This window comes from Pinus tabuliformis, chromosome 4_1 (assembly GCF_031772625.1).
Source record: "Pinus tabuliformis cultivar Carrire ecotype Pingquan chromosome 4_1, CPIR1, whole genome shotgun sequence".
Lineage (NCBI taxonomy): Eukaryota > Viridiplantae > Streptophyta > Pinopsida > Pinales > Pinaceae > Pinus > Pinus tabuliformis.
Genome location: NC_142303.1, coordinates 60,758,967 through 60,783,550, shown reverse-complemented (window position 1 = coordinate 60,783,550; position 24,584 = coordinate 60,758,967).

Here is a 24,584-nt window from a genome sequence, read left to right as displayed (position 1 = left end):
AGCTACTTGCCTAGCATTTTTATTTCTTCTTGGAGGGTGCACTTGGACTTGTAGACCCTTACCTGCCTTTTCTTTTCTTTGGCTTTTTCTTTTGTTTTTCTATCTACTTCTACCCTTATTTCTTCCAAGGTCCCAGATTAAGCTGTTGGGAGCCTTTTCTTCTCTACCTGAACTACTTGTCTGCCAAGATTAAACAGTTTGGATAGACTTCTTTCTCTAATCTACGACTGCAAATTTAAACCATGGAATGATCCAGATTAGACTGTTGGACCATCCATCAAAATTGGGACGCATTAAGCTATTTACATACCTTGTACTCCTTTGGAAATATGTGATCTTTGCATGATCAAAGCAGAGCATATTTGGAACTTCTATAACCAATCATGAAATATGAAACCTATTGGTATAGGTAGCTAACAGGTGGATGAGGTCGCTGAATTGCTTCGCGAATACCAGGATTTGTTCCCTACCAAGTTTATGGAGCTAAGAGGGATAATAGGAGACCTGGGTGTTATGAAGATCACATTAAAACCAGACGCGAAGCCGGTTAAGCAAAGACATTACCGTCTCAATCCGAAGTATAAGGAGAAGGTCTGCTTAGAGCTAGACAAGATGCTTATGGTAGGCATCATTGAGCCCGTAGAAGAATCTGATTGGGTAAGCCCAATGGTGGTACAGGAAAATAAGCATAAGGATGAAATAAGGATATGCGTATATCTCAGGAAGTTGAATGACGTTTGCATACATGATCCTTTCCTGACTCCATTCACTAATGAGGTGTTGGATAATGTAGGTGGCCAGGAAGCATATTCCTTAACTGATGGGTTCTTTGGGTACCATCAGATAAAAATCGCACCAGAGGATAGAAGCAAGACAACCTTCGCAACTAAGTAGAGATGTTTTCAGTACACAGTAATGCCTTTCAGATTGAAGAATGCACCTGTGATTTTTTCGCACGTAGTCATTGTTGCGTTCAAGGAATTTATTCATAAGTTCCTAGAAGTGTACTTTGATGACTAGACTGTGTTTGGGCTAGTGAAACGCCATGTGACAAGTTTGCACCTGATGCTAGATAACTGTCAAAGGTACTAGATCGCGCTCAATCTGAAGAAGTGTCTATTTTGTGTTCCCTTTGGGACTCTATTGGGTCATGTGGTTTGTAGACAGGGACTAATGGTAGATCCCGCCAAAATCGTGGTAATACTTAATTTGGAAGCATCAAGGAGTGTGAAACAGCTGCGTGCAACCTTAGGACATACTGGGTATTACAGGAAATTTATCAAGGGCTATGCCCAGATCACCATGCCTATGGAAAAGTTGTTGAAAAAGGATGTCACATTCTATTGGAATGAGGACTGTAAGAAAAGCTTGGATGTGTTGAAAGAAAAGATGGTCACCATGCCGATTTTAGTCTTCCCGAATTCGAAGAAGGTGTTTCATGTACATGTAGATGCATCATGTATAGCACTGGGAGCAGTACTGACACAGGCTGGCGGAGGAGAATTGGACCATCCCATAGCGTTCACAAGAAGAAGGTTATCCAAGGCTAAGAAGAACTATTCCACCACTGAGTGCGAAGTGTTAGCCATGGTATACGCACTCAAGAAGTTTAGACATTTTTTGCTAGAAGGCCATTTTAAGATGTATGCGGATCATTCCACATTGAAATACCTAGTCAATAAGTTTGTGTTGGGGGCGGCGAATCTGCAGGTGGTTGTTATTGTTCCAGGAGTATGATTTTGAGGTTATTGTGAAGCTTGGACGACTGAATGCGGGACCAGACCATCTGTCGCACATCGAAACAGGGGAAGATCCCACTAATTTGGAGGAGGGATTGCTTGACGCGCAACTATTTGCAGTGTGCATCACAGATGGTCATTTTGAAGACATCATACACTTCCTAACAACAGAAACTACCCCGAAAGTTTACACCGTCCAGCAGAAGGAGTTAGTGGTGCACACAGCAGACTTTTCTGTCATTTATGGGCATCTGCACAAAATGGGGTCTGATGAAATATTGCGATGATATGTATCAGAGTTTGAAAGGAACAGTATCTTCACGGACGCTCATGGGGGCGCCGCGGGAGGTCATTATCCAGGGAGAGTGACTGCACAAAAGATTTTACGTGCAGGGTTGTGGTGGCCAACCCTCCATTAGGATTCAAAAGCTTACTACAAGGTGAGTTATGTATGTCAAAGGACAGGCAAGCCATCGCGAAGGGATGAGCTGCTTCTGAATCCACAGATAACATTACAACCCTTTGAGAAATGGGCGATAGATTTTGTGGGACCCATTCAGCCCCAAGGTAAGAAGACGGGAACATGGTACATTATCACCACGACGGAGTATTTGACGCGATGGGCGGAGGCACAGCTATGAAGGATTGCATAGGCGCGACGACTACGAAGTTCCTCTTTGAGTATGTACTGACGCGATTTGAGTGTCCAAAGATTTTGATGAGTGATCGCGATACGCACTTTCTGAATGAGATCAGTACACTAATGGAGGAATTTCAGGTATATCACCAGAAGAGCATGCCTTACCACCCACAGGCTAATGGGACGGTGGAAGCATCCAATAAAGTGTTGGAGAACGCATTGACCAAGGTTTGCAACGCTCAATGAAGTGATTGGGACCTACGCATACTTGCAGTACTATGGGCCTATCGAACGACATGCAATAAGTTGACTGGACATACACCCTTTAGGCTTGTCTATGGTGTTGAAGTAGTGATGCCCATGGAATACAATGTGCCTATTCTACGCATAACGGCACTAATGGGTATGAAGAATCGCGGAGCCCTGGAAGAGAGGCTCACGCAGCTGGCTAAGTTGGAGGAAGAGAGATTTCTAGCTACATTCCACCAACAGGTCCAAAAGCAATGTGAAAAAGCATGGCATGATTGGCACATTAAACTCCGCACCTTTAAGGTAAATGACCTGGTTTTTTTATACGACAGTAAGTTTGATAAATTTCCAAGGAAGTTCAGAATGCACTGGTTAGGGCCCTATGTCATTAAGGATATTACCGATGGTGGAGCAGTTCAATTGGTTAAATTGAATGGAGATCCCTTCCCAGGAAAGGTGAATGGTAACCGATTGAAGCCATACACTGGTGGTCCGGCCATGTGACTATATGAGGGTAGCATAGTCTTAGTGCTCCAGGCAGCTAAAAGGAGGCACGGGACTATAAACAATGATGCCAGGTTGGGGAGCTGCGTGATTGGAGGATCGTGCGAAGAAAGGAAGTGTCACATGGTTCGCGACAGCACGAAGGGAGCTACGCTACCCAGGGAGAAATTGCGCAGGTCAGCTGAAAAGTGACCGTTAAAGTCACTGTTCATGATTTGACGGTAGAAATGCAGCCAAATGGAGAAGGCGGATGGCATTTAAGACGAAATTTATGGGTCAGATCCTTGAAAATATGCCACCAATCCAGCATTAATGTACTGAATGTGGGGGGAACGGTTGGATTTGAATTCAAAATGCCCTATAAATTACAGGTGGTTGCCCAGTGAAAAACACTTGGCATTTTGAGAATTGAGTTGTTGAGCTCTCAGGTGCACATGAACTGAGAATTCTTCAAAGCTCTGATAGCAAGTTCGGCGTTTGAGCAATTACCAGAGGCGACACGAGAATTGTTGAATAGCGTCATGTCAGCACCCACAGAAGCTATGGACACTGAAGCAGTGACAGCCAAGGAGGTTGTGCTAGAGGTTGTTAGGGAGGCAGAAGAAGTTGCCCCGGAGGTTGCAGAAGTATTAGCGGAAGTTCCCAAATCACCATGGACACCTAGACCGAAGCCGACCCCAACCAAGGAGAGTGTGAAGGATAAGAAGGGAAAGCAACCTACAATACTGGTGCGTGCATCACTGAGAAGAAACCCACCAAAGGACAAGCCCACTGCACAGGAAAAGGGTAAAGCCATCAATCTGGAGCCGGAGGAGGAAGAAATCGAAGACATCCCGATGGATGATGAGGACTTGGGGATAGACGTGGAGGAAGTTGAAGTCCAGGGTGTTGACCCTATCACCCGGTTGCCTGAGTACGTCCCTCCACGCAAGGGAAAGACCAAGGTGCCAAAAGATATCGATGAAAGCAAGGTGCCCTTCCAAACCCCTCTGCTATCAGACGAGATTGTCTTTGAAGGACCACGCTTGGAGCGGGTTCCTCTGTTAAAGCTGGAATATTGGGACTTAGTCGACCATGAGAAGTTCTCACACTTGGCGACCAAGCAGCTAATGCGCTGCATTATTGACACAACCACCAGGATGACTGCATTAGAGCCGCAGAAGTGGCTCATGGGAGTAGACAAGGCAGGTCTGCTCAACCTGCTATGGGTGCCGCACTACAACCGCAACACGATTACAGTATTGGTCATCAAGCAGCTACTATGCTTGGTGCATGATGGGTGTCTGTGGCTGGAGGAGCCAATAGCCATCACCAACAGATTGATCCATAGGATTACATGGCTGCCCTACACAGGATAAAATCCGGTGATGATGTTTGGCGGAAAAGGTGGCGATCAGGCCCTCGCAGAGCCCATGAAGGAAAACTTTAAGCTTGTGAAGAAGTCGTGGGGCTATGCCATCTCAAGTATTAATGACCCTGCAGTCAAGGTGGCCACATAGATTTTGGCTGGAAAGGTGATGAGGAAGTGTCGTGCAGATGAGGTGCTCACACCTGTCATTGCGCTAGCAGCGCAATGCGCCGAAGGAGTCCAGTTCAATTGGGCGCACTATCTCTACAGTGAGTTCCTTGCGAACTACCACGAGGCACAGGAGCTCAACAAAACTTTCCACTACGCGTGGCTCTTGCTATCTATTGTTCTCGTAGCATGGGAGTTGCCAAAGGAAAGTCAATTCCCCTCGGTCACGTCGGACCTACCAGAAATAGCAAAGTACTCTTTGCTGCGGGCGACCAAGGATGCGTAGCGCATCAAGGATAGTAAGATCTTCTGGATCTTGATAGAGATGAACATCTGCATGGCCATCAATCGCAAACCGCAGTTGTCGCCTACTGTGTTTGCCAACTGGCAGGGCTACGCGGAGTTCAAGGAAGATTTTCACCATGTGTCAATTAGGGCGCGGAAGGACCCTACGCAGACATGGTATGACTTGCCTTACTTGGCAACGAATGATGCCATTGATGTAGTACTTGATCGCTAGCCGCAAAGTGGCACAATACATCAGACTTGGCGGTGGAGATGAGAAAGTTTGTCACGCAGCGCAAGAAGGAGGAGGTCAAGCTCAAGATGGTGGAGTTGGCTGAGAAGAGGAAGAAGGAGGTCGCTAACAAGGCCCATGCAGAGAACAATGTTGCTCAGCAGACGGAGAAGCAAACAGGTGGAACAGAGCGAGGCTCTGACAAAGGTGCGAGGTCGCCTTCACCCGAGATAGAGGAAGAGACGAATGAGAAAACAGAGCAGCACGACACAGACCCACATCAAGTGTCCACAGGAACAAGAGAAAGGAGGGTCGAGGAAGAAATCCAAGGCTCCTAAAACGTCGTTGGAACCAATCACCCTCACAGAGAGCGATTTGCACGACATCGGAGACATGGTGCGAGATATCACTGCTGACCTAGGTGGCACCACACACATGCAGAAGTCCAAGAGGACTCAGAAAGAGGAAAAAATCAAAGTGATCATACTGTTTTCAAACTAGGACCAGAGCGTAGATCTCGTCGTCGTCAAACCGTGCTCGTATGCGAAAGTTAGAGGCAGTCAAAGTTCAGGGTTGACCAGGTGAATTGGCAAGCTTAAGGAAGGCACAATTTCACCAAAATCCGGCCACCGGATTCTGGCCAACTTCCAGGCGAAATTATGGCCTCATTAAAATGTCTCCTACAGTCCAAGTTTAGAAATTCAAAAAAAATGCCTAATATTTTTTATAACATAAAAAACAAAAAAATATATATTTAAAGTGGTGGCGATCCATGACCCCCACCATCCCCATCGCACTCGCCATATATTCATATATGTCTTTAACAAAAAAATTCGAAGAGGCCAGTGGGAGTTGAACCCACGGCCAGCGGGTCACCAGTCCCACCCACATGGCGGCCCCATGTGGCACCACCAAAACCAAACCATGCAATATATATATGTAACTGTTACAAAAAAAAACCGCGTGCCCAAAAAAAGAACCGTAACAGTTACCATAAAAATCCACCCTGTTTGTCATTAAACTAATTTGTTATATATGGCGCAGGCGGGATTTGAGCAGCAACGGAAACTAATATTGGGGGCCATCCAGACAGGTCTGTAGGAGTTGCAGACTTGCGCATCACAAGCTGGCATAGTGTCCACCAGCCTCGCTATCGGCACTTCAGAAGCTGCCAAGATGCTGTGCGCGAAGGTCTCTAGCACGATAGTGTTTCCCGCTGGAGCACTGAACACGAAGAATGAAGCTGACAGGCCCACTGTTAGTGCCCTCAAGGGAGTGGGGTTGAATCTGGCAGCGCTCCCTAGCGAGGCACTCCACCTATTGTAGGATGGAGTGATTGTGGAGCTAAGGGCCCGCGAACACCACGCTCTACAGGTGATCAGCGAGTAGAGGATTAACAATGAGCAGATGGCCCTACAGCGAGACTTTGCCATCGCCGCCGTGACCGAGGTAACCGACCAAAACAAGCGTATAATTCAGGTCGTGGAGGAGGCATGCCGAATGGTCCCAGAGTTGGCCATTCCTGAGGAAGAACCAGTCGAGGTGCATGTCTACAAGATTTCTACAGGGGTGCGCAACGCTCGCACAGAGATGGCTAGGGTTCAGCTAGAGTTGAACCTACATATTACCGAATTATAGTTGAAGGCCCAACCTTCAACTCTGCCAGAAGTAAAGGAGCAGCGTGCAACCGCTGTCACAAAGGCAATAGTGGTGGTTGACAGTGCAGTAGCAGACTGTGCATAACTTTTTGAATAGTCGTTCGAGGTCCTAACAAGCCTGTAGGAGAACCCTAATGTACAACAGGTGGAGAGAGAAGCGTGAGAAATGCAACAACGCTATGATGAGGTAAAAGGCACAAGGCGAATTGTCGCACTCACACAAAGACTTGCAAAGCTGCAGGAGGCCAAGCAATTGAAAGAACAGGTAGATGCAGCGTAGCACAAGGAGGCAGTGTTGAAGGCGCGACTGAAGCCCTGGTTGGATGAGGCTTACGTGATTACGGCCTCTATTGAAGGAAAGCTTGCGAATCTATAAGCAACTCAGTAATAGCTTCAGACCGATAGTTGAGGAGCAGTGACCGAGCAGATGGTTGAAGAAGCAAAGTAGGCAGCCGCACAATGCACTGTCGAGGTTGCAGTCATACAGGTTGAGTTGGGAGGTCTTCGCGCTAAGACCTCTGCACCCGCAGAGTGACTCAACGGCAAGTCAAGATGTTTGTGTTGGGGTCCTGTTGGGAACGGGATCACCCAAGGATAGTTTTAGGGCTAAAACCCCATGATTTGGGTCAATTTTGTAATAAAGTAGTAAAGTCTCAACATTTTGTAATCGTAGAGCGCGAAGGTGTCAAGAGTCATAAAGGGTTGTCCTCCCTTATTTTGTAAAGTGTAAAGTTGGTTGTAAAGATCCACCCATGGTCTGCGGACCATGTGATTGTATAAAAAGAGCTAATTAAGTAAGCTCTAAGTAGTTTTAAGTTAAGTTAAGAAAAAAATAAGTCTTGGAGTCTTGGTAGCAGAGTCTAAGTGTTTTGGGTCTTAGCGTAGGTAGAGGCTTTGTAGCTAAGTGCACAGAGGCCTAGGGTAGAAGTCTGCCATTGTGTGCGCAGGGTAGTTAGAGTCTATAATAATCCGAAGATATCAATAAAGAGAAGTATTCCGCAACTTTTGTGTATTTATTTCCTGTTTATGCATCCAGTTATATTGCGTTTTGGGTTTAAACTACAACGTTGATGTGATGCGCGAATATGTGTAATGATATTGGTTAATTGAAGGCAAGTAAGAATATTATTTTACACAGCGCTAACTGTGATTTTTTAGTAAGATAAGTAAAACACTTAAGTCAACTTGGGAACTTATACAATACACTGCCATAGCAGCGCGAAAGTACCTGGATCGTTGGTTAAGGTTGTGTGAATGTCAATTGTGCACCTTCACGGAGGTACTGAAGGGCGGAATAAAAGGCTAGACTAACAGAGCCCTAAAGCTTAGTGACCTGCGCGAAACTAGGAACAAAGGGTTTAAACTGACATCACAACCATCTCAGGGTGTGAAAACTTGGTTCCAACATCCCCCCGTACTACTTCGAGTGAGACTTCGGTCCGCGCTCCACAGGCTGATGCTGAAAGGGCCAGTAGTGTAGGGATTTGTTTGGCTGACTAACATTGAACCTAGGTCAGGCCCCACGCAGCCAATAGTCATTAGGGTTAGAATCATCAGAAATTTTCATGCCATTCATAAAACCGGTAAATGAAGGAGTAGTGATAGTGTTTTCTTAAAAAGTTTTGTTTCCAAGTGTAATTCATTTCAAAGTGATGTAATAGGTTATGTTCTAAAAGCTGCATTTGAATGTTCCAAGTTACATAGTTTTTCCAAAGCAAAAGTGAAAAATACATAGTGTGGGCCACCCCACTACTATGAAAAGAAATTGACTTCTACAAGCTGTAAAATACCATCATAACTCATTTCATTTCTAAAGAGATCTCATTTATCACCAACCACTTCCTCAGCATTTTTATGGCCAAAGACATTCCAAATAATTTGTTTCAAACTACCTCGGTGTGTTTTCAATGGGAATCCCTCCTTTTCATGTTTGTAGGTCTACAAATCCTATTCCTATACATTGTATCCTCCCTCACACTCAGACACACTCCCTAAAACCCTCACACCCCCTCACTCTCATTCCTAAAACATCATATACCTAAAACCTAGCCCTACGTTGCGTTTTTGCCAACCTTCATAGTTGGGACTATGTATAAATTCCCTAGCTCTATTCCCTCACTCTTTTCACTTCCCTCCACTTCCCTAAGTTCCCTAACATCCCTCCCCATCTCATAAATTTTTCCTACACCCATTCCTACTCCCTAACCCCTTCATCCTATTCCCTCATTCCCTTCCCCTGTTTTTCCCTCTAGGGTTTGCACTCACAAGTTTACTATGGAGAAGGAAAGGAGGCCTTACAACAAGGGTGGGCAAATGGAAAGGTATGAACCCCTCAATACACAGGAGTTGATGTCCTCACCACTCTCCAAGCAATGTTTTCAGCATGTAGGGTGTCTTGAGTTTTGTGAGCAAGTTGAAAAAAGTCAAATTTCATGCTAGGTTGACTAGTTTGTTTGCCACACATCTTAAAAAGGATCAAGTCACAATTGCAGGGGTGAAATTCACTATATCATCTGACATCGTAGTTGCAGCTACAAGAATACCGAATATTGGTGAGAAATGGTTCAAAACTCAAGAGTTGGATGCCCAATTCTACCAACCCTACATCAAAGCTCATTGACAAAGAAATCAGTGGAGACAAAGAATATTGGCTTGACAAGGTCAATGACCACTTGGAGAAGCTTATTAAAAGGGAAAATAGAGACAAAAGATTGCAGAAACACACAGCTTCCCATTATTACACAAGAAACTTGATTGCTAAGGTGAAGGTCAAGCAATTGAAGGAGAAGCTCAATGAAACCCTAATCAAGCAAAAAAGGAAGGAAAACTTAGATTTTCTTGTTGATGCCTCCCTCATAGCATAGCATACCACTTGGTGACCTCACGTACCAATGTTGAATATTTTTGGAGGGAATTTAACTTTTTGAGAATTTTTATATATTTTAGCACAGTCATGTAGGAGAAAACGCAGCGTGCCCCACACTACGCTTTAGTTGGGGAGCTCCAAATGAAGTTCGGTTTGCTTTTCTAAATTCCTCATGGTCTATACATCTTTTTTGACCTGAGGGGAACATACTTTTAGCAAGATTTGAAAGGTGAAAAAGTCCAAAAACCACTTAAAACCCACAATTCTGCCACCCTGCTGAAGACCACACTGCGTTTTCCAGAGTACCTGTGGGAGAATTCACTTTTCAGGGGCTCTGGCCTTTTTCACCTCTTGAAGATTCCATCTTGTAGCAGACATCCTCAGCTTTCCAAAGAGCCATCAAGATCAGAATTTGGACTTCAGGAAGGCCTTCAAAAACTAGTTTTCCCAAATTCGTTGTGTTTTCTCCAGTTTCACTGCGTTTTCTCATAAATTCGCTGTGTTTTTTCCTGGTCCAGTGTTTCTCCAATTTGGGCAGTTGGATTCGAATTTCTATGGTATAATTGATTAATATTGATGTAGATCTGATGTAATAGTGAGTAATTAGTCTTCTTAAAGTTGTTTTTATGTAAATTTAGCCTCATTTATGAGAGTGGTTGGAGTCAAAGTTAAATGGAAGAGTTGTTTTAACGTCCCTAGTCTTAAGCGTTTAGTTGGAAAACCTCATATAGTAGTTCCTAGACTCATGGATTCGACCCCTGAGAGAAGGGAATTGTTATTTTGATCTATATGTATCTATCTTTCAGTAATAGAACAAGTTGGACATAAGAGGAGAGAACTATTGTACTTGTACTTGGAATTTTTCCAGAAATCGAAGGATACAATTTGCAGTTATTATCTAGGAATTAATGTGCAGTAAGTTTGTGATGTTATTTTTCTATGTTTTAGATTTATATGAAATATATTCATCTTATCTTTCCATTCATCAGTTCTTCAGTGGTTTTCCTTAAGATTTATAAGCAGAATTCTTTGCATAAATATATGTTTTGATGGGAATATCATTGTGTGTTATTTTCCTTCTTACTTAATGAATTCATGGTGTACATGCTCATTAAGAGCCTTTGTTTCTTGTAAACACTACACTACAGCAACAAACCCTAAATCCATCATAGAATTATTGCTACCTTTCTCGTCCATATCTTTGTTGTTGTAACCCTTTGATCCTTTGACCTAGCTACATAGTTTTTCTCCCTTATCCAGCATCAAAACCCTAAAAAAATTCAAACCCTATCTAAGCCTAGTATACCTAGCCTAAAATATATTCCTTTTTTAGTCAATTCATTGGTTGTGATCATAGAGAGAGCCCTCTCTGGTTTGGTAGGGCTAGCTACAGAACTGAAAGCTTGGTTTGTGGTTACCTCCGTCGATCTCCTCTCATCCAGGGACATTATGGAGGATAACATTTTAGCGTCATTGTCAGGAAACAAAAGATCATATCTTCCCTATGAAATAACGACAAGAATCAGATCCGATTTGCTAATGGTGGACAACAATGAGACACATGAAGGCTGAAATCATTCACCTGGCGACTCCAAATTAGTTTCAAATTTAATTCAAAGACTCCACTGGAGGATGAACCTTACCAATAGAAAAATGAAAGGACAATATGGGAAGATCAGGTATTCAAGTTGGAATTTCATTCAAGACTTCATGTTCTTTATTGTAAATTATTTATTTTCTTTCCTTGAGAATGTCAAGAATTTTTTCCATATTACACTATATTTGAGAAAAGATCTGAGACTTGCATTTGATTCCTTTCCTTTGAAAATTGTGAATACAAATTTTGATCTTGATCAAGACCCTTCTTCTGAATCTTATGATGACCATCTTCAGCTTGATGAGCCTCAAGACATCAAGACTAATTCTATAGCTTCTATACATACTCCTACACCTTGTAAAATTCCAGATAGATACAAGCCACTCATCTTACCTCCTATAATCCATGATTTCCCTGAAAATTATTACAAATATATTCCCAGGTTTGATGGAGAATACAATAACATCACTGCTAAAAAACATATTCAGAATTTCGAAAATTTTCTCAATTTTGTTTTGGTTGAAGAAGATGATGTCAGTATTCGTATTTTTTCTTTACCTTTGCAAGGAGAAGCCAAGAAATAGTTTAAGAACTTACCAACTGCAAGTATTTTTTATTTACATCAGTTTGTGAAAGTCTTCCTTAATAGATGGGTGATCAAGATAAATCCTTTTTTGATTTTAGAAGAATATAATAATTTGGAAAGACATCCAAGAGAAACAATGCAACATTTTTCAGTGAGGTTCAATCAAGTATACCATTCAATGCCTTCTGATATAAAACCACCTCTCAGTTTAGCTCGCTTACACTACCCAGATGCCTTTGAACCAGAAATGGAATTTCAATTGAGAGAAAGGGATCCTACCACACTCAAAGAAATGCAGGACAGTGTAATAATTGTGGAATCTAATATGTTGGTCAAAAGGTCAAAGTTGAAGGAAGAAGAGAGGGAGAACATAGAGAAGGAACACCTGAGATCTTCAGATGTGAAGCTCGACATTTTGGTAAGAATGATGGAAAAAATGATGCAAAATATCATCATGAGAGTAAACTTGTTCAAAAACACCATGTCCCACTTATTGCAAAAGAAGAAGAGGTTTCTAACCCTAACCATTCTATTGCGAATCTCAGTTACCATAGATTAGAAAGTGATTGTTTTATGTATTCATTTATGGACAGTCATGAAGATGGATCTATAGATCAACCCATGGAGGATCAATCTGTTGATCTAATGTGTCTGTTTGATGCAATTCCTTATAATGATGAGTTACCCAAGTATGATCAGTATGATGATGATTATGTTGTTGAAATAGAAGCTGAATCTACAAGGCAACCATCAACATTTTTTTGAGAGGAGAAGATTCATTACAGCATCTCATATGTAGCACTCAACCTATGCATATCAATCATGATAGCAATGAAGAGAATCCAGAAAATTTCAAATCAAGTGAAAGGTATTTGCCTTCATGTTTTACTTCATTTCAATTACTGAGAGAAAACTTTCCTAAGATTAGGAATCAACAGTCTTTCAGTTTTGATGTTGAGCATGGAGAAGACCATGAAATTCTTGACCAGGACTCCTTACCTTTGTATTTCTCTTCATTCAAAAGAATAAGAGAAAATTATAAGGTTACCAAGGAAGAAAATAAGAAAGTTGACAGCAGTCAGCAACCTTATCCTGAAGTTGTTGAGAATGTTGTTTGTAATATAGAACCTTTTTTCAGTCCACAATCATCGTTACCAAGAAACATTCAGTTTGAAAATGCAGCCGAAAGTGTGGAACATGAAGAGTTTATACAAGATCATGCAGTTTCATTGGAACCGATCCACAACAGGTTACAACAACTTTCTCATATTTGCAACGATCCAGTAGGAAATTATATGGATGATCTTTGTGTTCAAAATTCTCATCCTTTGGTTGGCTGTCAGTTTGAAGATAGGGTTGATAATGATTTAGTTTGGCATACAGTTTTAATGTCTTTTCCATCAGTAGTCTCATCACATTTATCACAAAGGTCACAGGAAATCTTGCAGCCTTGTCATGATTGTTTTAAGTTGAAACTTCAGGAAAGCAAGGATGTTGGGAAAATTGTAAAATCAAGGTATAAAGACTACCTAAAGCAAAGCAATAATGTATTAGATGGGTTGGAAATCAATACATATTCCTATGAAGATCCTCTTTCAACATTCTTGAGGTTAGCTGGTGGGCTCATGCTTTGCAATTTCATTAAGATTCAATCTGTTTACAAGTTTTCATGGGAGTTTCCTTTCAATAGTTTTCCCTTCTTGCTCATGAGCAAGCACTTGCGGAGAATTCAACTAGCAGACAAAATGCTTACATGGTTCCATTGGCTATTCCATTTCACTTGATTAGGTGATGTATAGATCAGTTAGAGTAGGTGTGATGAAAAAGCTCAATTCTCAGCATTTTTTTTCAGTAGTATCTTTTAGTAGTTAGTTTTAGAGTTAAGTCAGTTCAGTTTGTCAGTCAGTTTTCAGTTTTGAGTTTGGTCTTTTTGTTTTTGACTCCATGCCCAATGAATAAGGCTACCTGGTCTACGGTGTTCTTGACACCTCCAAGGAGATGCCATCCCTAGCTAGAGCCAATGTTAGTGTTAGCCAGTTATGCCTGTCACCAGTGATCAAATGTGCTCTTACAAGGTTTTGTTAGGGGTCTCAAAGTCAAATTTTATCATTTCACTAGGTTTTCAAAATAAAATTTTGTCACTGGCTAGTGTGTCTAGGTCTATTATTGCTCCTTCAAAGTTTTCATGGTCTGGTCACTACCATAACTTAGTTGGATGTGCCATCATTGAACAAATCATCATCCCCATCTCAGTCATGTCACCATGGTCTTCATTCAGCTCAATGTGACCATTAGGTCATTAGGGTTAGAATCATCAGAAATTGTAATGTCATCCATAAAACCGGGAAATGAAGGAGTAGTGATAGGGTTTGCTTAAAAACTTATGTTTCTAAGTGTAATTCATTTCAAAGTGATGTAATAGGTTCTGCTCTAAAAGTTTCATTTGAAAGTTCCAAGTTACATAGTTTTTCCAAAGCAAAAGTGAAAAATACATAGTGTGGGCCACCCCACTACTATGAAAAGAAATTGACTTCTACAAGCTATAAAAGACCATCATAACTCATTTCATTGCTAAAGAGATCTCATTCATCACCAACCACTTCCTCAGCATTTTTATGGCCAAAGATATTCCAAATAATTGGTCTCAAACTACCTCTCTGTGTTTTCTGTAGGAATCCCTCCTTTTCATGTTTGTAGGACTACAAACCTTATTCCTATACATTTTATCCTCCCTCACACTCAAACACACTCCCTAAAACCCTCACACCCCCTCACTCTCATTCCTAAAACGTCTTATACCTAAAACCTATCCCTACGTTGTGTTTTTGGCTATGTATAAATTCCCTAGTTGGGACTATGTATAAATTCCCTAGCTCTATTCCCTCACTCTTTTCACTTCCCTAAGTTCACTAACATCCCTCCCCATCTCATAAATTTTTCCTACACCCATTCCTACTCCCTAACCCCTTCATCGTATTCCCTTATTCCCTTCCCCTGTTTTTTCCTCTAGGGTTTGCATTTGCAACTTTACTATGGAGAAGGAAAGAAGACCTTACAACAAGGGTGGGAAAATGTCAAGGTATGAACCCCTCAATACATAGGAGTTGATGTCCTTACCACTCTCCAAACAATGTTTTCAACATGTAGGGTGTCATGAGTTTTGTGAGCAAGTTGAAAAAAGTCAAATGTCATGCTAGGTTGACTAGTTTGTTTGCCACACATTTTAAAAAGGATCAAGTCACAATTGCAAGGGTGGAATTCATTATATCAGCTAACATCATAGAAGCAGCCACAGGAATACCGAATATTGGTGAGAAATGGTTCAAAACTCAAGAGTTGGATGCCCAATTCTACTAACCCTACATCAAAGCTCATTGACAAAAAAATCAGTGGAGATAGAGAATATTGGCTTCACAAGGTCAATGACCACCTGGTGTTATCGGGAAATATAGTGTCCACTCGAAGCTGCTAGTCCCACTAAGACTGGTAGCTATCTTAGAAACAAACAAACTAAAACTACTTTCGCTTTCCCTTATGAGAAGTAGATAAGAGGGGAACAAAGGACACCAACCTTAGTCTTGCACTTGGTTCCTTGCTTGGTTCCTCTCCCTTCTGACAGATCCTTACCACTTTTCCTTCGCCTACCCAGCTTCAAAGAGCACCTGTGGAATCAAAGTAGCATAATACTATCAAAGAACAGAGATCTACAATCATAAACAATATAGGACCATATATATATTGACCACACAAATGCATATATCATCAAACATACAATAATGTGGAGGAAAACTTGAATAGCTTTATTAATATCAAGAATAGCAAAGAGGATTACAACCAATTTTTCTAACCCAGTGTCATCCTCCCAGCATGAAATCCCTTCTTCACGTAATGAAAAGCTTAGATCACCCAACACTATGATATTCCACCAAGAAACCAACATCACTTCCTTACAAGATACAAAATTCTAGCCTCTGGATCTCTGGGATGAGGGATCCATATATAGATGATTGCAGGGGGGTGAGTCAGCTTCTGGGATTTTGATTAGTGTCCTCTCTCTAATAGTTCTTGATTCCACTTGGACATTGATTATCTCTTACTCATCCCTGGGCGAATTCAGAGAGGCAAGTGTCACAGGAGAAGTTTCTGGAAGATTCCATGACGATCCACCTTGCAAACTATCTCTGCCATTTGTCTACTCTCGCCCATCGTACCCTACAGAAGGGCTTTCCAGTATGCATCACACCTTTTACACTGGGCAGGTGAGATGCATCGTACCCTCTACACTGGGCAGTCTATATGGTCCAGCTCTGAGCATTTTTATGTGGAGAACTTCTGGGAGATGATGTAATCAACTGACCTTGCTCCTTTAGGGTGTGAAGCAACACTTTTAGGGACTTAGGAGCCCTTGGTTTATGGACATGTATGATTGGGGTTGTAGTGCCCAAAAATGTCTATAACAGTTGCCCCCTAAAGCATGAGGTCGTTAATCTTTTGATGTCGGGTGAAATGCTTTATCATGAGGATCCGAAGTTTTTTCGAGCTGGAAGGCAACCTGTAATGAGATACAATACAATACATTATCTTCATAATATTTTTCATGATCTAGCTGAGGTGGGAATTCCCATGCTCAGCTTTATAAATTCATTTTCATGTACATAAGACAGACAACCGTCTGTGTGGCAGACTGATGATTCTGATAGAGCCATCATCCTTTGGCTCGGATGATCATCTGTGCAGCAGTGATGTACATTTGATGCCTTTATTTTCCTGAATATATTGCAGCCCAGATGGATGAAACTAGATCTGGGGTCTTCAAACTTGTCCAATCTTCACTCGGAGTACAAGTCGATCCATGTGAAAGATGTTCTGGAGTCGAACATGGAAAGACATCGCCCAATTACCAGCCAATGATGTAAGTTGTTAACAGGTGCGAGAGGAATCACCGATAATGATGATGACCCTCAAGGTACTACAGTACAATTCGCGTGGTGTGAAAAAGGACTTGGCGTCGAACACCATGCAAAATCTTTCAGTCGAAGGCCATTGATGTAAACCTGTCGCCAGAAGTGAGAAACTTGCCATTGAGGCATGCAAGCTTCAAAGTACTGAAAGGGTTGTTCCTAAGTCGACTTCTTGGATAAGGAGCTAATGTCAACAAGAAGCGACCCATCGTAGGAGGGCCTTAATGAATCCCAGATCTACGACACGGAACGGAGTAAATGATTTTGGAGGTGAAAACGATCTAATGATACAGGGTTCAGGGTGGCGGTCATGAAAGAATGGAGCATGAATGTATTGCAGCGGATGAGACACAAGTGAATTCTCTGAGCGACTTCTCTTGAACATACTAGCGACACTGACATGGATTGGTAGCGTTAACCCCAAATATGGATGGTGCGATGGACCAATGGTGATATGACCGGTGAACGGAATAACCCAACCCGAATCGGACGTGGAGTGAAAGTGTCATGTTCAAGAGCGACTTGCTACCAATAAAGTTTCTTCAAGTTTTCTTCCCAATTTTTCCCCAGTCATTGTTAACCAGTACCTCTTTATTTTTTTCAAGATTGAGGAGGATAACATATGCTTGTTCTATAATTTTCCCTTCGGGCAAACCCGTCGCTACATTTTAACGAGCCTAGCGACAATGAAACTCGTTCTTGTCTATATGGACAAGTTTGTCGCTATTTGGTTTTAATGAGTTTAACGACAAAGATAACTCGGTCCTTTTCAATTTTAGAGAGTCTGAAAGGGACGTAAAGAAGCCTCCAATAATCCTTTTTCGTCATATAATCCCTTAGGTCCGAAAAAGTATAAACTAATACGAAAGGGATGAATTTTCGGTGATTTTAACAAGCCAAACAAAACAAGCGCTCGATCGTTTTGTGTAATAATCCCTCAGGTCCAAAAAGATTAAAATCTAGAGGAGGGATAGCACTGCCGGTAGCTTTAACGAGCTGGAGAGGCCAATTTCTCGGCAATCTTTTCATATTTTATGAGTCCGGTGAAAAGAGCTTGAAGGAGACTCGTCTTTTGAGGAACGAGTGATGATTTCAGGTAGCAGTTGATTCCAGGTAAGGTTTGGAATTTTCCAATCACTGTGGTGTCACAAGGATGGCTAACAGGATCACTCTTCGCAGCTGTTCCTCAAAAGGGGTAAACAATCAAATGGAGGTGAATGATCGGCTAAAATAGAGTGGAGGTGACGGTAAGAACACGACCAGGGCTCAAAAGTTGATGATAATGCATTCACAATGGTTATTTACCAGGGATTGGTTCATTTTTTAATGAACTTAAACTCTAGGGGAAACATTTTCTCATTGCTAAGGTTTAATTTTTAACGAGCTTGAACTTTGCATAAAAACTGCTCGTGCCAGTTGTATAATAAGGATGTCTCATCATTAGGTTCAATTTTTAGGGAGCTTGCACCATTCGAAACTTTGCTCCGGATCCTTTCATTATGTAAGCTAGGAACGACCAATCCAATGATTTTAAAGGGTTGAGAAACTACAAACTTAGAAAATAAATGGTCGCTCTTTACTTTCAGGCAAAAAGGTTTGCATGCCCCCAGGCATAGCGAAGTAGAGTTTCCAAGTTACCATATGAAAGCTCTCGCATATGCAAGATTGCTCCATCCGCGTTGCAGACAAAACACTTCCTTGGAAATGCCTACCAAAATAGACAAAGGTGAGTGGCGTGGTCGCCTCCACTCACATAACTTTGACGAGGGAATCTTATTCCAGTCCAATCCCATTTTCATAAATGGACGGGTGTGTCAGATTAGTCATATATCCCCCGCAGAAACCTACCCTATACCCAAGGTTTTCCTACCGAAAAAAACTAGGGTGCATGCCCCCTAGGTTTCAGTCATGTCCTCCTGAATTACTAGCGCTCTTCAGGTGGACGGACTGGAGCTTGATGAGACATTCCTTGCGTGAAAAGACCATTTAGGGATGGAATTTGACTATCAGCTATGTGTGAGCCAGGGAACGAAAGTTGGTCTACGAGCTTGACCACTCGGCCTTCATGCGGAAAACACATTACTCTAAAGAGTGAGGAGACAATGGCTCCCATGCTATAAATATAGTCGCGCCCAAGGAGTAGATTATAATCTAGAGGTCCTTGGACTACCATTACGTTCATGTAAACAGTTTTCCTTCTCAATGTTATGGGCACATTGGGAAGGATCCCTAACGGTCGACTGGTTCCTTTGTCGAAGCCTGTCAGATTTCTCATCTCAAGCAGAAGCGATGGCGAACCAAGTGCTTCCCAAGCAGTTGAGGAAAGGATACTCACAGAATCCCCTTCATCTATGATGGTACCGACCATGATCATTTCGTAAGCTTGTACAATGATTCAGAAGGGTACATTAGCCGGTACACGGGGTCTGCCTAGTAGATTCCAATCGAAGGAAACGGCTAGGTTGCTTGGAGGTGGGACCGAATAGACGGTTCCTTCCTACGGTAAAGGAACGGGTAGACTGCCCCCATGTTCATCAGAGTCTGTGTTTACGAAAAGAATTTGAACGGTGTTGTTCTTATTCTCTTCAGTGATTGTGTCATCTGAAGATGGACCTTCCGAAGACAAGCCCGGGTCGACTACCACCTCAACCTTTTGACTTTCATCTGGTATGGATTTAGCGGGTTTATCTTCAATGACAGATGCTTCGACCAGCCACAATGGCCTGTCAGTCAGATTTTCAACTAGTGACGGACTTGGCAAGAGTTTCTTATATCCAGGAGGAAGCCGTAGCGGTGAAGCCGGACGGTTATCCAAAACTCTTTTAGCTTCGTCTAGGAAGGGACAACGGTGGACGACGTGATCGCCTTCACACAGTTTACAAGGAAATTTACATTTCCTTTTCTGTCCAAATGCTTCGCTTTCACTAGTTGATGGTGTACTTTCAACATGATTTTCAAAGGTTGATGACATCGGATTGTGTAAACGAGGAGACCAGTCCTTTAAGATCCGAGGGATGCAAGGACAATCTCGATGATAGTGGTCTCCTTTGCAAATGACACATGGAGATTTAGGCTTGGACGGTGCAGTGTGCGGATTTTCACTAGACGATGCCCAATTACCCCTTTTCGCCTTTGGCTCCTTCTTCTTCTTCTCTTTCTTCTCCTTCCCCTTCTTCTCCTTCTTAGTTACTTGACTTTTGGCTTTACCAGCTTTATCATGCGAAGAGGAAGGAGGAGAGGGAGAATCGGATGAAGTAGAAGGTTGGGGGGTAACTTTAGTATCATCCAGTTGCTGACTCGATTGTTCAAGAATCACGATGTTCTGAACGACGGAGGTCGAGAAGAGGCATATTGGGAAGCCAATCGTCAATCTTGGAAGTGACAATGTGGCCATATGAGGTGCACCAACATCTCCCCAAGAGGAGAAAGGACTAGGATTTCCTCCAAGGGGAAATCCTTGGTTGGTGGACTCCATTTTTCTCAACCTAAGACCAATGTGGGAATGGTGATATTATTCTGATTAAAATAAATTTTAGACGCTTTGACACAACTTGTTTTTTCAATTTTTAAGAGTTGAGAAAAAACAAAATATGACTCTAGTCGCCTTCAATTTTTAATGAGCTTGAAGTGACAAGTGCTCAGATGGACCTTTTCCTTTAAGGAGTCTGAAAAGGAACCAAATAGACTACTCTAGAAATCTAGACAGAGGGATTACCAAACCAATCGCAAAACTGCAGAATACTTTTTATGGTACAGCAGTCAATCTTCCTGAATGTTGTGTTCAGTGCATTGTGATCGATAGGGCGGCAAACACGGCTTCCTATGGATAAAGGATATAGCCTATTGTGGTCTCCCAATATATACTCGACGGTACGTGGGAGCACAAGTCCGTACTTGCACTTGTTGTCTCAAAGAGGAGGAATCACCCAACCAACAGTGAAAGCAACAGTTACCAGGCTTTACGACGCCGGAATACGTCTTTAGCCTAGACTTCTAGATGTTGTGCATTAGGTTCCAAAGTGTTTTTATGTTCATTAAATTTATTTTACAGTTGATCTTTCTTAAGAAATTTTCCTTTCAAGTTCACCGTGTGATGTAGATGTACAATTCCTAAAATGCAATCTAAGATGATAAACAATCGTTTAATCTTCTTTTTGCAATGAAAATGCTAGCTACTAAAGAAAGAGAGATGATATTATTTCAACATAGAGCAGAGAGCACACACTAGATGAACTGTCCTAAATCAAACCAACAAGCAGTCTAAATGCAAATGCACATGCATGTATTTGTTTTCAATTTTCTTAATGTGTGAATGACAAGAAGAATGATAAGTACAAATCTGAATTATCTTTTCAAAGTGACAGTACTAACAAATTTCTCTTCAAAAACGAAAGGAAGATAATGACGACACTTTGCTATTTTGAATTGAAAACTACTTTCGACACTTCAAAAACTATTAATTCAAATCAAATACAAGAGTAACTGTATAATCGACCATCAAGAACAATATAATTCTTTTCTTTTACTGAAAACGACACTTGCGACACTTCCAAATCAAAAGACAACTATTTGATTACATTACTTTTTGTAAAATAGAACTGTAAATGGCGCACAATACATAAAAACATTCACAATTATTTGTACTATGGAGGCGGAATCATGCAAAGGAAGGGAGTTTTCACAGTGGTATACTGATCACAGACAGCAAAACTCCTGAATAAAGTTGAAGAGAGTGAACATAGAAACCAAAATCTGAGAGCAAAAGAGGTCTTGTCGGATCAGCGCACCTGCAACACAAGGAAAGTGTGATGCAGCGCACCTATTGCACACGGGAGGTGCGATGCATCCAGATTCCCAAGAGGAGAAAGTGCGATGGTCCAGGGACGAGACTTCAACTTGGTTCCGGGTCACAGTTTGTAGCTTAGTTCAGGGATTTAGGCCAAGCTAATGATAGTCAGTAAATAGAAATCACAGGGGCTGATCTAATGAGGTTACTAGAGCCACCACTAGGGCGATTAGAATGTTTGCAAATCGATTGTTCAATTTATAAACAAAACCCAGAGATAGACTGAAGCAGCATTGATCTACTTTGCACTTGCATAGCAAATGCAGTTCGAAGGCTAGCTAGCTTAACTTCAGGCTCCATCTATAAGTTTATAAAACAAATGAATATAGACAAGCAAACAATCTATTCGTTCCCCAGCGGAGTTGCCATTTTTTTATTGGGAAATCTAGTATCCACTCGGAGCTGCTAGTCCCACTAAGACTGGTGGCTATCTTAGAAACAAACAAACTAAAACTACTTTCGCTTTCCTTTATGAGAAGTAGATAAGAGGGGAACAAAGGACACCAACCTCAGTCTTGCACTTGGTTCCTCTCCCTTCTGACAGATCCTTTCCGCTTTTCCTTCGCCTACCCAACTTCAAAGAGCACCTGTGGAATCAAAGCAGCATAATACTATCGAAGAACAGAGATCTACAATCATAAACAATATAGGACCAGATATATATTGACCACACAAATGCATATATCATCAAACATACAAGAATGTGGAGGAAAACTTGAATAGCTTTATTATATAATATCAAGACCCAGCGTCATCCTCCCAGCAAAGAGTTTAGATCACCCAACACTATGATATTACAACCAATTGATTCTGACCCATTGCGTCAGCATGCCCTCTCTCTAATAGATTCCACTTGAATTGATGCCCTTCTTCACCTCCATGAAAAGTTTAGATCGCACCCAACAGTATGCATATTCGACACATCCAAGAATGGTCCAACAAGCACTTCTTCTGTAATCAGCTGAGATACAAAATTGGACAGCCCTCTAGAGAAGCTTCTGAGACAAAAGATTGCAGAAACACATGGCTGCCCATTATTACACAAGAAACCTGATTGCTAAGGTTAAGGTCAAGCAATTGAAGGAGAAGCTTAATGAAACCCTGGTGCAGTTAGATTTGCTTGTTGATGTAGAGACCTCACATACCAGCTTTCATGGAGGAGAAAACGCAACATGCCCACGTTGCGCTTTAGTTGGGGAGCTCCAAATGAAGTTTGGTTTTCATTTATAGATTCCTCATGGTCCATACATCATTTTTGACCTGAGGGGAACATACTTTTAGCAAGATTTGACAGGTGAAAAAGTCCAAAAACCACCTAGAAGCCACCTTTTTGCCACCCTGCTGAAGACCACCCTGCATTTTCCAAAGTACCTGTGGGAAAATGCACTTTTTAGGGGCTAGAAGTGGCATTTTTCAGCTCCTGAAGATTCCATCTTTTAGCAGACATCCTCATCTTTCCAGAGAGACATCAAGATCATAATTTAGATTTCAAGAAGGACTTCAAAAAGTGGTTTTTCCAAATTCGTTGTGGTTTCTCCAGTTTCGCTGTGTTTTCTCATAAATTCGTTGTGCTTTTGCCTGTGGAAATTTTTCTCCAATTTGGTCAGTTGGATTCGAATTTATATGGTATAATTGATTAATCCTAATGTAAACCTGATGTAATAGTGAGTAATTAGTCATTTTAAAGTTTTTTATGTAAATTTAGCCTCATTTATGAGAATGGAGTCAAAGTTAATTGGAGGAGTTGCTTTAACCTCCCTAATCTTTAGGGTTTGGTTGGAAAACCTCATGAAGCAGTTCCTAGACTCATGGATTCAACCCCTGAGAGAAGGGAGATGTTATTTTTCTCTATATGTATATATCTTTCAGTCATAGAATAGGTTGGACATCAGAGGAGAGAACTATTGTAGCTTGTACTTGGACATTTTATGGACATCAAAGGATACATTTTGTAGCTATTATCTAGTAATTCATGTGTAGTAAGTTTGTGATGTTGTTTTTTCTTTGTTATAGATTTATATGAAATATATTCATCTTCTCTTTCCATTCAACAGTTCTTCAGTGTGTTATTTTCCTTCTTGCTTAATGAATTCATGGTGTACATGCTCATTAAGACCCTTTGTTTGTTCTAACCACTACACTACACTGAAAAACCCTAAATCCATCACAGAATTATTGCTACCTTACTCCTCCATATCTTTGTTTTTGTAACCCTTTGATCCTTTGACCTAGCTACTTGATTTTTCTCCCTTATCCAGCATCAAAACCCTAAAAAACTTTCAAACCCTATCTAAGCCTAGTATACCTAGCCTAAAATCTATTCCTTTTTTAGTCAATTCATTGGTTGTGATCATAGAAAGAGCCCTCTCTGGTTTGGTAGGGCTAGCTACCGAACTGAAATCTTGATTTGTGGTTACCTTCATCGATCTCCTCTCAGCCTGGCACATTGTGGAGGATATCAATTGGGTCTACAGTTGTTCCTTCAACAGGAACATGATGTCCCAAAACAATTCCTTTTGTTAGTAGCATATAACATTTTTCATTTCTCAAGGCCAAATTAATTTTGATTCATCTTATCAAGACTTTTTCAAGATTAGGTAAAGAATGTTCAAAAGTATTATTGTAAACAAAGAAATCATTCAAGATATTCATGAATTAGATAAGAAAATACGGCCATGACTGTTGTTTCAAATGTGGCTATTGTATTACACAAGCCAAAGGGTAATACCTTAAAGGCATATGTTCCCCAAGGAAATGTGAATGTAGTTTTTTCCTAGTCCTCTTCAGCTATCTTTATCTAACTAAAGCCACTAAATCCATCTAGAAAATAGAAATATTTATTTCCTTCCAAAGTATCTAAAACTTGATCTATGAATGGAAATGGAAAGTGATCTTTAAGAGTGGC